Genomic DNA, 11,074 nt, shown 5'->3' on the forward strand with positions numbered 1-11,074 from the left:
ATTGTTATCTGCAACGAAAATGGAGCCTTTTAGAATAATGCAAACATGAGAGAGAGAGAGAGAGAGAGAGAGAGAGAGAGTTAAGTTTAACATGCCTTCACTCAGAATGTCCTAACTCAAACCTCCATAGCTTAGGTAATCTTACAGTGAAACAGACGTGTTTTGCATCAAATAAACTAGAATACAAACAAAAAACCCAAAATACAAACAATTAGAATTAGCTAGAAATGAGAAAGCTCTATAGCGTTGGCAATCCTAAAAGCTGAAACTTCAGTGTTTTGCATTGTATAACACTAGAATACAGAAACAAAACATCAGGCACACAATAAGCTTAAATTTATTTTCTAATACCTGCAATGCAAATGCAACATCTGCTTCATCGACTTTTAGTGTTACTCTTCTTAATTTATCTTCTCGAGATTGACCAAGTTTGAGAAGACCCTGCACTTTGAATCATGCATCTTACCTTGCCATTTCACGGGGATCGTATCGTATTGCGAAATAAGCTTCATGTGCTCAATCTAAATCTTGTATAGAGAATTATATCCAAAGAAATAAATTCAATCAGAACACGCAGCATATTAAGCTCACCTAGTCACCTAGAACTCTACACATGCATGAAAGTTACATAATTCGGACTGGTGGGATTAATGTTAATTTGCAGATGTCTAAGTATGATTTACTGATCTGCATTCATATAGAAAACTTACAAATCTCAATTAACTGTTGTACAATGTACTCTTCTGAAATCTTATTGAACACTATGTCAGATAATATACCTCGCCTCTAGTTGTATCCTTCTTTCCCCCACGGAAAAGCTTCACAGCAGAACAAAGCATAATCTGAAGCCAAGGAAAAAACAAAAAACAGAATAATGTTTCTAGAGATAGATAAGCAAGAGCAAAAAGGAAAACAGCATAAAAACTAACAGGCTACAATTTATCGAAACTGGTTTGGACTTTTGGACAGTGGACCCCAATTCTAAGAGCTGCACAGTTGGCTGCAATAGTATTATGCAAGTTTCCACAAAAATACTTATAACGCTTTTTATGATGCCATCAATTAAACACATCACAAGGCATGCCAAGATCAAAGACAACTTTCAGGAAGTTGAGTTGCCTAAAAATAAACATCATTTGATTGATATATATAAAGTGAGGAACATTTGAAATAAGTACATACCTCCCATATTATCATCACTTTTAAAATTCACCAGATCTCAATTTTGGATGAATTTTCGTAATGTTACAATCATAGGGCACACATGCTAGTTTAGTAACTGAATTCAGTTGACACTAGATTTTCAATTACATCGTATCTAGATTATCTTATTAGATCAAAGCATAAATAAAGTCCTTCGAGTCATGAATAAACTCCTTTAAACAGACCCGTCAATATAAAATGCACATCTTTTGAGTCATAATAGTCAACTAATTAATCATGTTAGCAGAACAAACTTACCTGTTGATGTTGTGGAAGAGATTGTACGGTGTCCATTATTGGTGATCTATAGGTCTTTGACAAAGCAATGGCCATATGGTCAACCCTCACCTGTGACAAGCAGCAAAACTTGTAAGAAATATGAAATTCTTAAAAAGGGATATCTGAATCTGATTGCTTTTAGCTGGGCTAACAAAAAGTTTAAAAACTTTATATAGTGAGCCAAACAGTTACTGACAAAACATGTTTTTATATCATTAATTTAACTTATTTATGCTTGGAATGGATGAAGTTGATATAAATAGCAAGTGCCTACAATATCAATTCCTTGCTTTATTAAATCACAAGCTGGAGTTGTCTGTTGATTTGAGTACCCATTCTCTGCTAATGAGAAATCCAAATTGCACGCAGATTCCCTCAGCTCTGCTTGAGTACCCATTCTTCCCCGTACAACTCTCCCATCATGCTCATTTCAAACTCATGTGTCATGCAATCCGAAAAATATTTCACAAGATGTTCCGCAGTAGATCCAAACACTATATCATCAACATAAATCTGAGCAACAAGAATATGAGACTTAGTATGTTTCACAAATAAAGTCTTATCCACACTACCCCTTTGAAAATCATTATCAAGAAGAAAAGTAGTGAGTCTATCATACCAAGCACGAGGGGCTTGTTTCAATCCATACAAAGCCTTGTCTAACTTGTAGACATGATTAGGACATTTAGGGTCCTCAAACCCTTTTGATTGCTCAACATATGCGTCTTCTTTCAAGTACCCATTCAGAAAGGCACTTTTCACATCCATTTGAAACAATTTAAAGCCAAGAAAACATGCAACACCAAGTAAAATACGAATAGATTCGAGACGTGCAACTGGGGCAAACGTCTCATCATAGTCAACACCCTCTACTTGTGTGTAGCCTTGAGCAACCAACCTAGCTTTGTTCCTAACAACTGTACCATTCTCATCAGATTTATTTTTAAAGATCCACTTGGTACCTATCACATTCATGTCTCTAGGTCTGGGAACTAGAGTCCAAACTTTGTTACGTTCAAATTGACCTAACTCTTCATGCATAGCATTAACCCAACTATCATCTAGCAAGGCCTCTTTAAAATTCTTAGGTTCAATTAAAGAAACATAACACATATGTGATACCTCATCCCGAATCTGTCTTCGGGTTTTCATTCGATCCGAGACACTTCCAATCACCTGTTGAGCTGGATGATTCAGTTTCACCCTAGTTGATGGTTAAAGCTCAGGACTTGTGGTGACAGGGGCAACAGGAGTGATGTCCCTTGGAGCACTCTTTGGACTTGGCCTTACCTGTGAGGATGGTTCGGTAACCATTTCTTGTGATGGGTCTGCACCTTCTCCTTGATTTTGAGATTCGGTATCCAAGATTGGAGACTCATCATTATCATCCTCATTTGTTGCTGGAGGAGGTGCGCCTGTGTCATCTATAACCACATTGATAGATTCCATTAAAGATGAAGTTCGCAAGTTATAGACTCTAAAAGCCCTACTAGTGGTTGAATACCCTAGAAAAATACCTTCATCACTTCGGGAGTCAAATTTGCCCAAAGGCTCTCTATCTTTGAAGATGTAACACTTACTCCCAAAAGTTTTGAAGTATTTTACATTAGGTTTCAAGCCCTTCCACAATTCATATGGAGTTTGTAAAGTGTCGGGCCTTAAATACACGCGATTTATGACATAAACAGCAGTATTTATGGCTTCGGCCCAAAATTTTGGAGGAAGTTTCTTACTAAGGAGCATGACCCTAGCCATTTCTTGAACAACCCTGTTCTTCCTCTCAACAACTCCATTTTGTTGTGGAGTAATGGGTGCAGAAAATTCATGCTTAATTCCATGTATATCACAAAAATCCGAAAACGAACTATTTTCAAACTCACGACCATGATCGGTTCGGATTCTTGTGATACGATCAATGGAAATACCTTGTTCATTCTGGATTTTAAAGACTAAAGCCTGGAAAGCATCAAACGTATCAGATTTTTCCTTTAAAAAATTTATCCATGAAAATCGAGTAAAATCATCAACAGTTAAAAAAATATATCTTTTACCTCCGATGCTTTCAGTGCGAGTCGGACCCATTAAATCCATGTGAACCAATTCGAGAGGACGTTTGGTTGTAAAGCTGTTCACCTTTTGATGCGGGGCACGGGTTTGCTTTCCAAGTTGACATGGTCCACACACATGGCTCAAATTTTTACCCAGTTTAGGTATTCCCCTCACAAGCTCTTTGTTGGCTATCTTAGTTAGGTCATTGAAATTCATGTGACCTAATCTTTGATGCCACAGGTCAATGTTACTAATGATGGCAGAGTGACAAGTGAGATCATTAGTAGCAACAATCCCATAGGAGTTATCAGATGTGCGAACCCTATGTAAGACAGTATTTCCCTTTTTATCCAAAATTTCACATTTATTTTTTGAAAACAATACTTCATGATGGGAATCACACATTTGACTAATGCTTAAAAGATTTGCTTTAAGACCATCAACTAGTAGAACATTATTTAGCTTGGGAAGACCAGCAACACTTATAGAGCCCTTACCAATGACTCTCGAAGTGCCGCCATCTCCAAAGGTAACAATTCCTCCTTCATATTTTTCAAGGGAGGTGAAGTAGGATTTGTTACCGGACATATGACGAGAACACCCATTATCAAGATACCACATGTGTGAATCACGTGCTTTTAGAGCAGTGTGAACAACTAAACAAGTCAAATCATCTTTTCTCACCCAAATCTTTTTAGTCTTGGTATTCCGCCTAGACATGTAAGGTTGTCTCCTAGCCCAAAAAGTATTTGAATTTCTACTCTTTTGAGACACCTTACCAAACAATTCATAGCAATAAAGACGAATGTGGCCATACCTACCACAGTGATGACAAATAAAAACCGATTTTACCTCCTTTTTATTGATCTTACCAGCTTTTGGTGGACGAAGAGAGAGATCAACCTGGTCTACCTTCAGTTTTCCCTTTGCTTGAGTCTTCTTGTCATGTGAAGTAGAGGCCTGTCCCTTGTGAGCTGTTGCACCATAGCCTAACCCGCTTTTGTCGCAACCCATTTGTTGAGACCCGAGGATGTCTTCTAAAGATTTGGAACCTTTGTTCCACATGGCAATAGTGGCTCTAGCAAGACGAAGCTCTTCATCCTTTTGACAGACTATCTCTTCCAATCTGGCTTGTGACAGCTCAAGACTTGCAAGCTTTTCTTCATATGTGGAATACACCTTCAGAAGTTCATTCCTTTCAGTTTCACAGGATAGTAGTTTTCCACCTAAGTCTTGCCTGTCACTCGAGATCTTGACGATATTCTGCTTTGCTGCTACAAGTTCTCCTTTCAGCCTGACATTCTCACTCTCACATGTTTTGATCTTGAGAGAGAGTTTGTCGTTGGTTTTGGACAAATTTAGAGATTCCTCAAATAGCTTTTTCTTATAAATTTGGTGGGCTTCATAAGTCTGCAAATTTCCAACCAATTGATCGAGCTTGAGGGTATCAACATTCTGAGCCTCCTCAATGGCTGTCACCTTTGGTTGGAACTTCTCGGGAAGGGACCTCAAAATTTTTCCAACAACTTTTGCTTCCGGGATTTTTTCACCGAGAGTGAAACAGGAATTCACGATATCACTAAGTTTTGCATAAAATTCATCGAACGTCTCATCGTCGCGCATAAAAAGGGTTTCAAAGGCGGACGTGAGACGTTGAAGTTTTGCCCTTTTAACAGAGGTAGTACCTTCGTGAATCGTTTCAAGAATATCCCACGCCTCTTTTGCTATTTCACACGTGCAAATTCGACGGAATTCTTCAGGTGTGACAGAGCAGAAGAGGGAGTTGAGAGCCTTGCTGTTCCAACTCGAATTCTGGTAATCGGTTGTGTCCCATTTATCAAGGGGTTTAGGAATATCAATCCCATCCATGGTGATTGTAGGTTCACTCCACCCAAAGATTACGGAGTGCCAAACTTTCTCATCGATGGATTTTAAAAATGCTCTCATACGAGCTTTCCAATAAGAATAGTTTGTACCGTCAAGTAATGGGGGTCTGTGAGTCGAGTTACCTTCACGAATAGAATCCATGATACTAATCACACAAAATAACACTCCTATAGTTTTGAAAAAACAAAGAGTGACCCGCTCTGATACCAATTGAAAATCTAAGTGATTCGTGATTAGATCAAGATTAAAATATTCCAAATCCCAAAAAACCAAAACACACAATCTAAATCAACAAGCACTTACGAAAGTGATTTAGATTGTTTGTTTTTCAGATTAAATAATAAATCGACACAAACGATTTTTACGTGGAAAAAACCACAATTGGACACTTCCAACTGTGATTAAAAAACCACGGGCGAAACGCCACAAAATCAATCCACTACTGAAGTAAAAAGATTACAAAGATATCATACAAATTACCCAACTCAGTCAATCTGTCTTCGAATCTTCTGTAACTCTTTTTCACGACTTCATCTCGGAACTGATCAATCTTGAAGTTGATTCCACAACCTCACTCACATATAGAATCAAACACCTTTTGAAACTATACGCTAGAATCTTCGGAATCCACCGAAGAGAACTCTCTCTTGAATTTAAAGAAACCAACTCCTTGATGTATGTAGTTTAGATCATGAGTGAAGAACTCTTTTCAAGACATCAAGGAAAAAACTCACCAAAATCCCTCCACAAGAAAACCTCAGAAAATCTCAAAGTAGATCTAAAAAGTAATCCTAAAGTTTGGAGAAACCAACTACTTATAGATTTCCGGATTCGGAAGCTTGCTCGAGCGAAGCTTATCTCGCTCGAGCGAGAAGCTTATCTCGCGTGACTTCCATAACGACCTTCGCTCGAGCCATAAAGTCTTCGCTCGAGCGAAGAATAAACTCTTTCAGGTTTGTACGCAGATGCAGTTCTTCGCTCGAGCCTCCAATACTTCGCTCGAGCGCACAATGACCTCTTTTAGGTTTGCAGCCAGACGCAGTCCTTCGCTCGAGCGAGGCCTTCTTCGCTCGAGCGAGCAACACAAAACAGCACAGAAATTACAACTCGATTACACAAGTTTGTACGTGGAATTGACAAGACTTAGGGACCTAACATGTCTGTTACATTAAAACTTTCAAAATGTTCTTATAATCTCTTAAATTAAAATTTGCACTTTTCAAAAGTACAATTGATTTCTGCAGATAATAACCATTGATACATCAACATTGCCGGATTGTAATATATCCATATCATCTTATTGATATAGCGTTCCTTGTAAATAAAAATGGCTAATGTTGGTCATTGACATCTAAAAAATTCCCATACTATGCCCCTAAGTTTACTCTCTTGTATGCATGATAATTGTTTAGCTGCACATAAGTATGGAAGACATCCTTATTTACATATTTCGAAAGAGTGTTAAGCTTATTACACCCATTGCTCACACACAGATGGTGTACATGTATAGTAATCATTTAAGTCCAAAAAATTCTATAGAAGTCAACTTTTTTTGTAACATTATTTCAATGACACTGTCATCTTCTTGATGATTACTTCTAAGCACATTTTCTACCAATCTAATTTCAATCATCTTGAATACAATACAAGTTCAACATATGCTACTAATTAAGTACTGTAACTATGGCAATAAAAGGCCAACCTGCAGATGCACAGAGCTTTCCTCATATCTCCAGATGCAGCTGCAACTTTCTGCCATGTTTTAAAAGATAATCAATTTCTTTGCTCATGAGACAATTACACATAATGGTGTTTGGTGCTGAAGTTTCACTGCTAACTTGAAATATAGAAAATTGAGGCTGCATCCTTACGTCAAGGGAATTCATTCAAGTAATATTACATATACAGATCCACTACCAAATTAATGGCAATGTGTCAAGAAAAGAGAAGCAATCATTATTTATCAGAACACAGAAAAATCAATGGGGGTGACTCACTCTGGCACAGAGTTCCAGGGCTTGCGGTTGAAAGACAATGTACGGAAGTGCCTGTTAGAAGAGAATAGCATTCAGTCTTGAGTTGAGTCAATAACAAATAATGAATAAATAAATAAATTCTGTTTTAGAGTTTGAAGATTCCATTTTTAATTTTTTTTTTTTTAAATAAAGAGAATAGCATTCAGTCTTAAGTCAATAGCAAATAAATTCTGTTTCAGAATTTAAAGATTGCATTTTAAGAACTTTTTTACACATTCCTTGAACATTGCGGTATCTCCACAATTGAAGTACTTAGATATGTTAACATTAAATGCAGAACGGTCACAATAGTGGCATTGGATTCCTAGGAAAATACTGAAAATGATTAAGTTGCAACTTGTTCAATTATCAACTTGTAATTGCAACTGCAAATGTATAATTTCTCACAGCCTCGTACCTACACTTTTTTTCTTCTTGCTTTTTGGAAAAAAAGCTAGAATTCTTAGGCCAACTTCAGATAAATAAAACATAAAAGTCATAATTTCCAACCCGTACATTCACTCAGATGTGATGCTGCCATACTGAGAACAGGTTGTACACAAAGTGATTTACCTTTGGTCTTAAATAGAAAAAGCATAGCATTTGGTCTTTCAAGGATATCCAATTCAAAATAATAAAAAATTATTGCTTGATTAAACAAAAACAGACCACTTGTTTAAAGAAAAGCAAAAAAGGGAGCACAAGAATTACCATTAACCTCCGCTGAAGAATCATGATGATCTGATCCTTGGAGTATGCCCGAAAAGTTACCACCATAGGCTTGCCTAGCACAAGAAATGGGTAGAAGTAGAACCAAACAATAAGCACCAAGGCCAACAACATAGCACATTCTTTTATGTCATTTTTATATGTGAAACTTCGATGGGAGGATCGAGAGGGGAATAGAAGACACCTATCACTGAGCATTACACAAGTAGTGCTTAGCAGTTGCCTCCTGCTATTGCTAAGGAAGGTTTAGGCAAAAAGAAAGGAGGAAGTGAGTTATCCAAAAAGCAGGACTAGGAACTTCCACATTCCCTAATACCAATAGGTAACAATTATCCTTGTTGATGGAAACCAGCTAAGTTGTTGGGGTGACAATTCAATTACGCATTGGTTGAGTTGAACAAAATTATTGGAGAAATGTTTTGAAGATGTAAGCAATTTAGGGAGAAGGCCAGGCATCAAAAAGGGCCTTAGCGGAAGAAATCTTGTCACCAGACCTGATGAATTAGAAAGGATAGTGAATAAAGATGACTGACTAAAACTAACTTACAATTCAATGACTGCAGTCTTGGAAGAAATCTATCTGCTAGGTCTATAACATTAGCTATTCCTGTAAAAGCAAATGGAATATGAGAACTCCCCTACCACAGGCAGCTAACAGCTACTCTGTCATCAAATTCTGCACAAAATCACATAAATAGAGCAAAAAAAGTTTAAAACATTGTATTTGCAACATCATACCTATCAATATACATCTAGCGAAAGGGAAAGTTGTAAGCATGAAAAGATCGTGAAGTACAGCCCGGTCTTTAGTTATTAAATAATCCAACTCATCAGCAATAATTAGCCTGTAAACAAGAAATCCACGTGAGCACAGCCATACTTATGGTGATAATGATATTCTTAAACAAGTTACATCATATTTTTAAATTCAGAGGGATCCTCCTTTTGTTATATTTAATTCAACATAGCTAATTGCTATATTAAGAGATCAGGGGCCCATATTGTTTTAAGGAATCTAGGACTGCACATGGGTAAGGAAATGCATCTTACATCATCTTCAGGCCAGTTGATTGCTGCTTTTGCGAGTACAAATTCTGAAGATGCTTTAATGGTGAAGTAGAACTTTCGGTTTTCTTCTGGGGTTGATTTTTTCCAAGTATCTGCCAAAGCTAATGCAATGTAAGCATATGGAAGTTGTAATTTTCAGGTGCTCAAAAGAAATAATCCCATTGATTTCAGTACCTTACTGAAAATTTCAGATGTGTTAGTAAGAGAAGTACAGTTTATGGCTAATGCATCCGGTGGCTGAAAACCTGCCTGACATCAAGAGTTATGATTCAATTAGTATTAGGGTTAAAAAAGTCACCTATTACAGAATAAAAGGAAATTTATATGCACGTCTATATTTCCCAACTTCCTTATCAATTAACCTGCATTTGCATGTAATATCCTACGTCGAACTCCATAAAAGGTAAATTATGACATAATGATTCTTATTACGTTCCATTCAAATGACTTGTGCAAAGATCAGCTGAAGAGCTAGCTTTCAAAATTGGGAAAATAATTGCAATCAATGTAATGCAAGTGAGTGCAAGTGAAAATTGTGCCCGGGATTGCACAAAAAGAGAAAATCATACTAGCATTTGTGGTATAATTCATTTTGTTTGGTATCATTTTCAAAAGTTGCTTTTGTTTATAAAAAAATAAAAAATAAAAAGAAAAGGAAAGAAGTAATATTAAAGCACTTTGGGCTGTTAATAGCCTTGGTGGATTTGAAAAAATTGTATAAAAAATGTGAAAATGCTTTGGGATGTGTAAAAAATACGTTGATATTCTAATTTTTTCGACATTTTGTTTCTCTTATTGAGAGCCTATTGAGCTGTCATTAGCAGCATCCATATTAAAATTGTTTTGGCAAGCAAAAAAAAAAAAAAAATCTGAAAGACAACTCATGTTTGAGGAAAAATTGAAATATGCTCCATAAGGTCCCAAAAAATTTGTACTAAAATAAAAGTGACACGAAAAATAGTGTTTTCAAACTTCTAAAAACACAAAAATTGAAAACCAAAGACAAAAACAAGAACAATGGAAATGATGCCAGACAATAGAATCCTTAAAACATGTTCTCAACTTTTCCCTTAACAATTTCCAAACAAAGGAGTGACCGATAATTTGTTTGTTGAATATAAATCGGTAATGCAGCAAGATTAACATTTTCAACCAAACACTTATTCAATTAAGGGCAATCAGCTTACCCCCTGTGCCCAGTCGACCAGAGAGTCTTTAACTCTTTCCATCAACAGCGATTTCCCAGTCCCTGGTCATCAACACATACAAACTCCCTGCTTTCTCTTGCTCTATGCATTGTTTACAGAACTCCAAAACCCTTTCTTCTCATCTTCCCTGCACACAACCGTATGTGTCCATATATATATATATATATACATACATATACACACTTGCGGCGGTGAGTACAAATGCATTGTGTCTTTTGAATAATTCACGAGATTTGACAACCTTATTATCACCAGATTCTTTTTCAATAATTCCCTGGAGAAAAAAAACAAAACATAAAAATGTAAGAAGCTCCAACACTATCACCATCAATGGCAGAATATCAACAGATGCAAATCGAAGTACTTTCAGACTCACATTTTCAGTGCAATTGAGGCCGCCATTGATGCATCGACGAGGAGATTTAGACTTTGTTCCGTCTTCTGCAGCCGAATCGGATCTCAATCTTCGCTTCCGAAGAGTGGAGTCGCCATTGGATCTGATGTCGCTGATCTTGATGGATTTGGTATCGTTGAGTTCATTGCTGATGATGCTCGGCATGATTGAGAGATCGAAGAGGTCAAACTCTTACAAATCTGAGAATCTGTGACTCCACTCAGAGAGAACAGAGATGTTAA

General features: G+C 36.9%; 1 pseudogene across 1 annotated transcript; it reads right to left on the reverse strand.

Moving 5' to 3' along the window:
• Window positions 1–11,074, reverse strand: LOC114260392 (cell division control protein 6 homolog B-like; annotated as a pseudogene). The gene is made up of 14 exons (XR_014363349.1): window positions 10,815–11,074; window positions 10,418–10,712; window positions 9,405–9,479; window positions 9,213–9,322; window positions 8,901–9,007; window positions 8,710–8,769; window positions 8,145–8,218; window positions 7,416–7,466; window positions 7,095–7,170; window positions 1,757–1,893; window positions 1,462–1,551; window positions 780–842; window positions 592–687; window positions 1–441 (listed from the first exon to the last, which is right to left on the reverse strand). The product of XR_014363349.1 is annotated as a cell division control protein 6 homolog B-like (transcript).

Source organism: Camellia sinensis, chromosome 3 (genome assembly GCF_055761805.1).
Source record: "Camellia sinensis isolate YWXY chromosome 3, ASM5576180v1, whole genome shotgun sequence".
NCBI classification, from domain to species: Eukaryota; Viridiplantae; Streptophyta; class Magnoliopsida; order Ericales; family Theaceae; genus Camellia; species Camellia sinensis.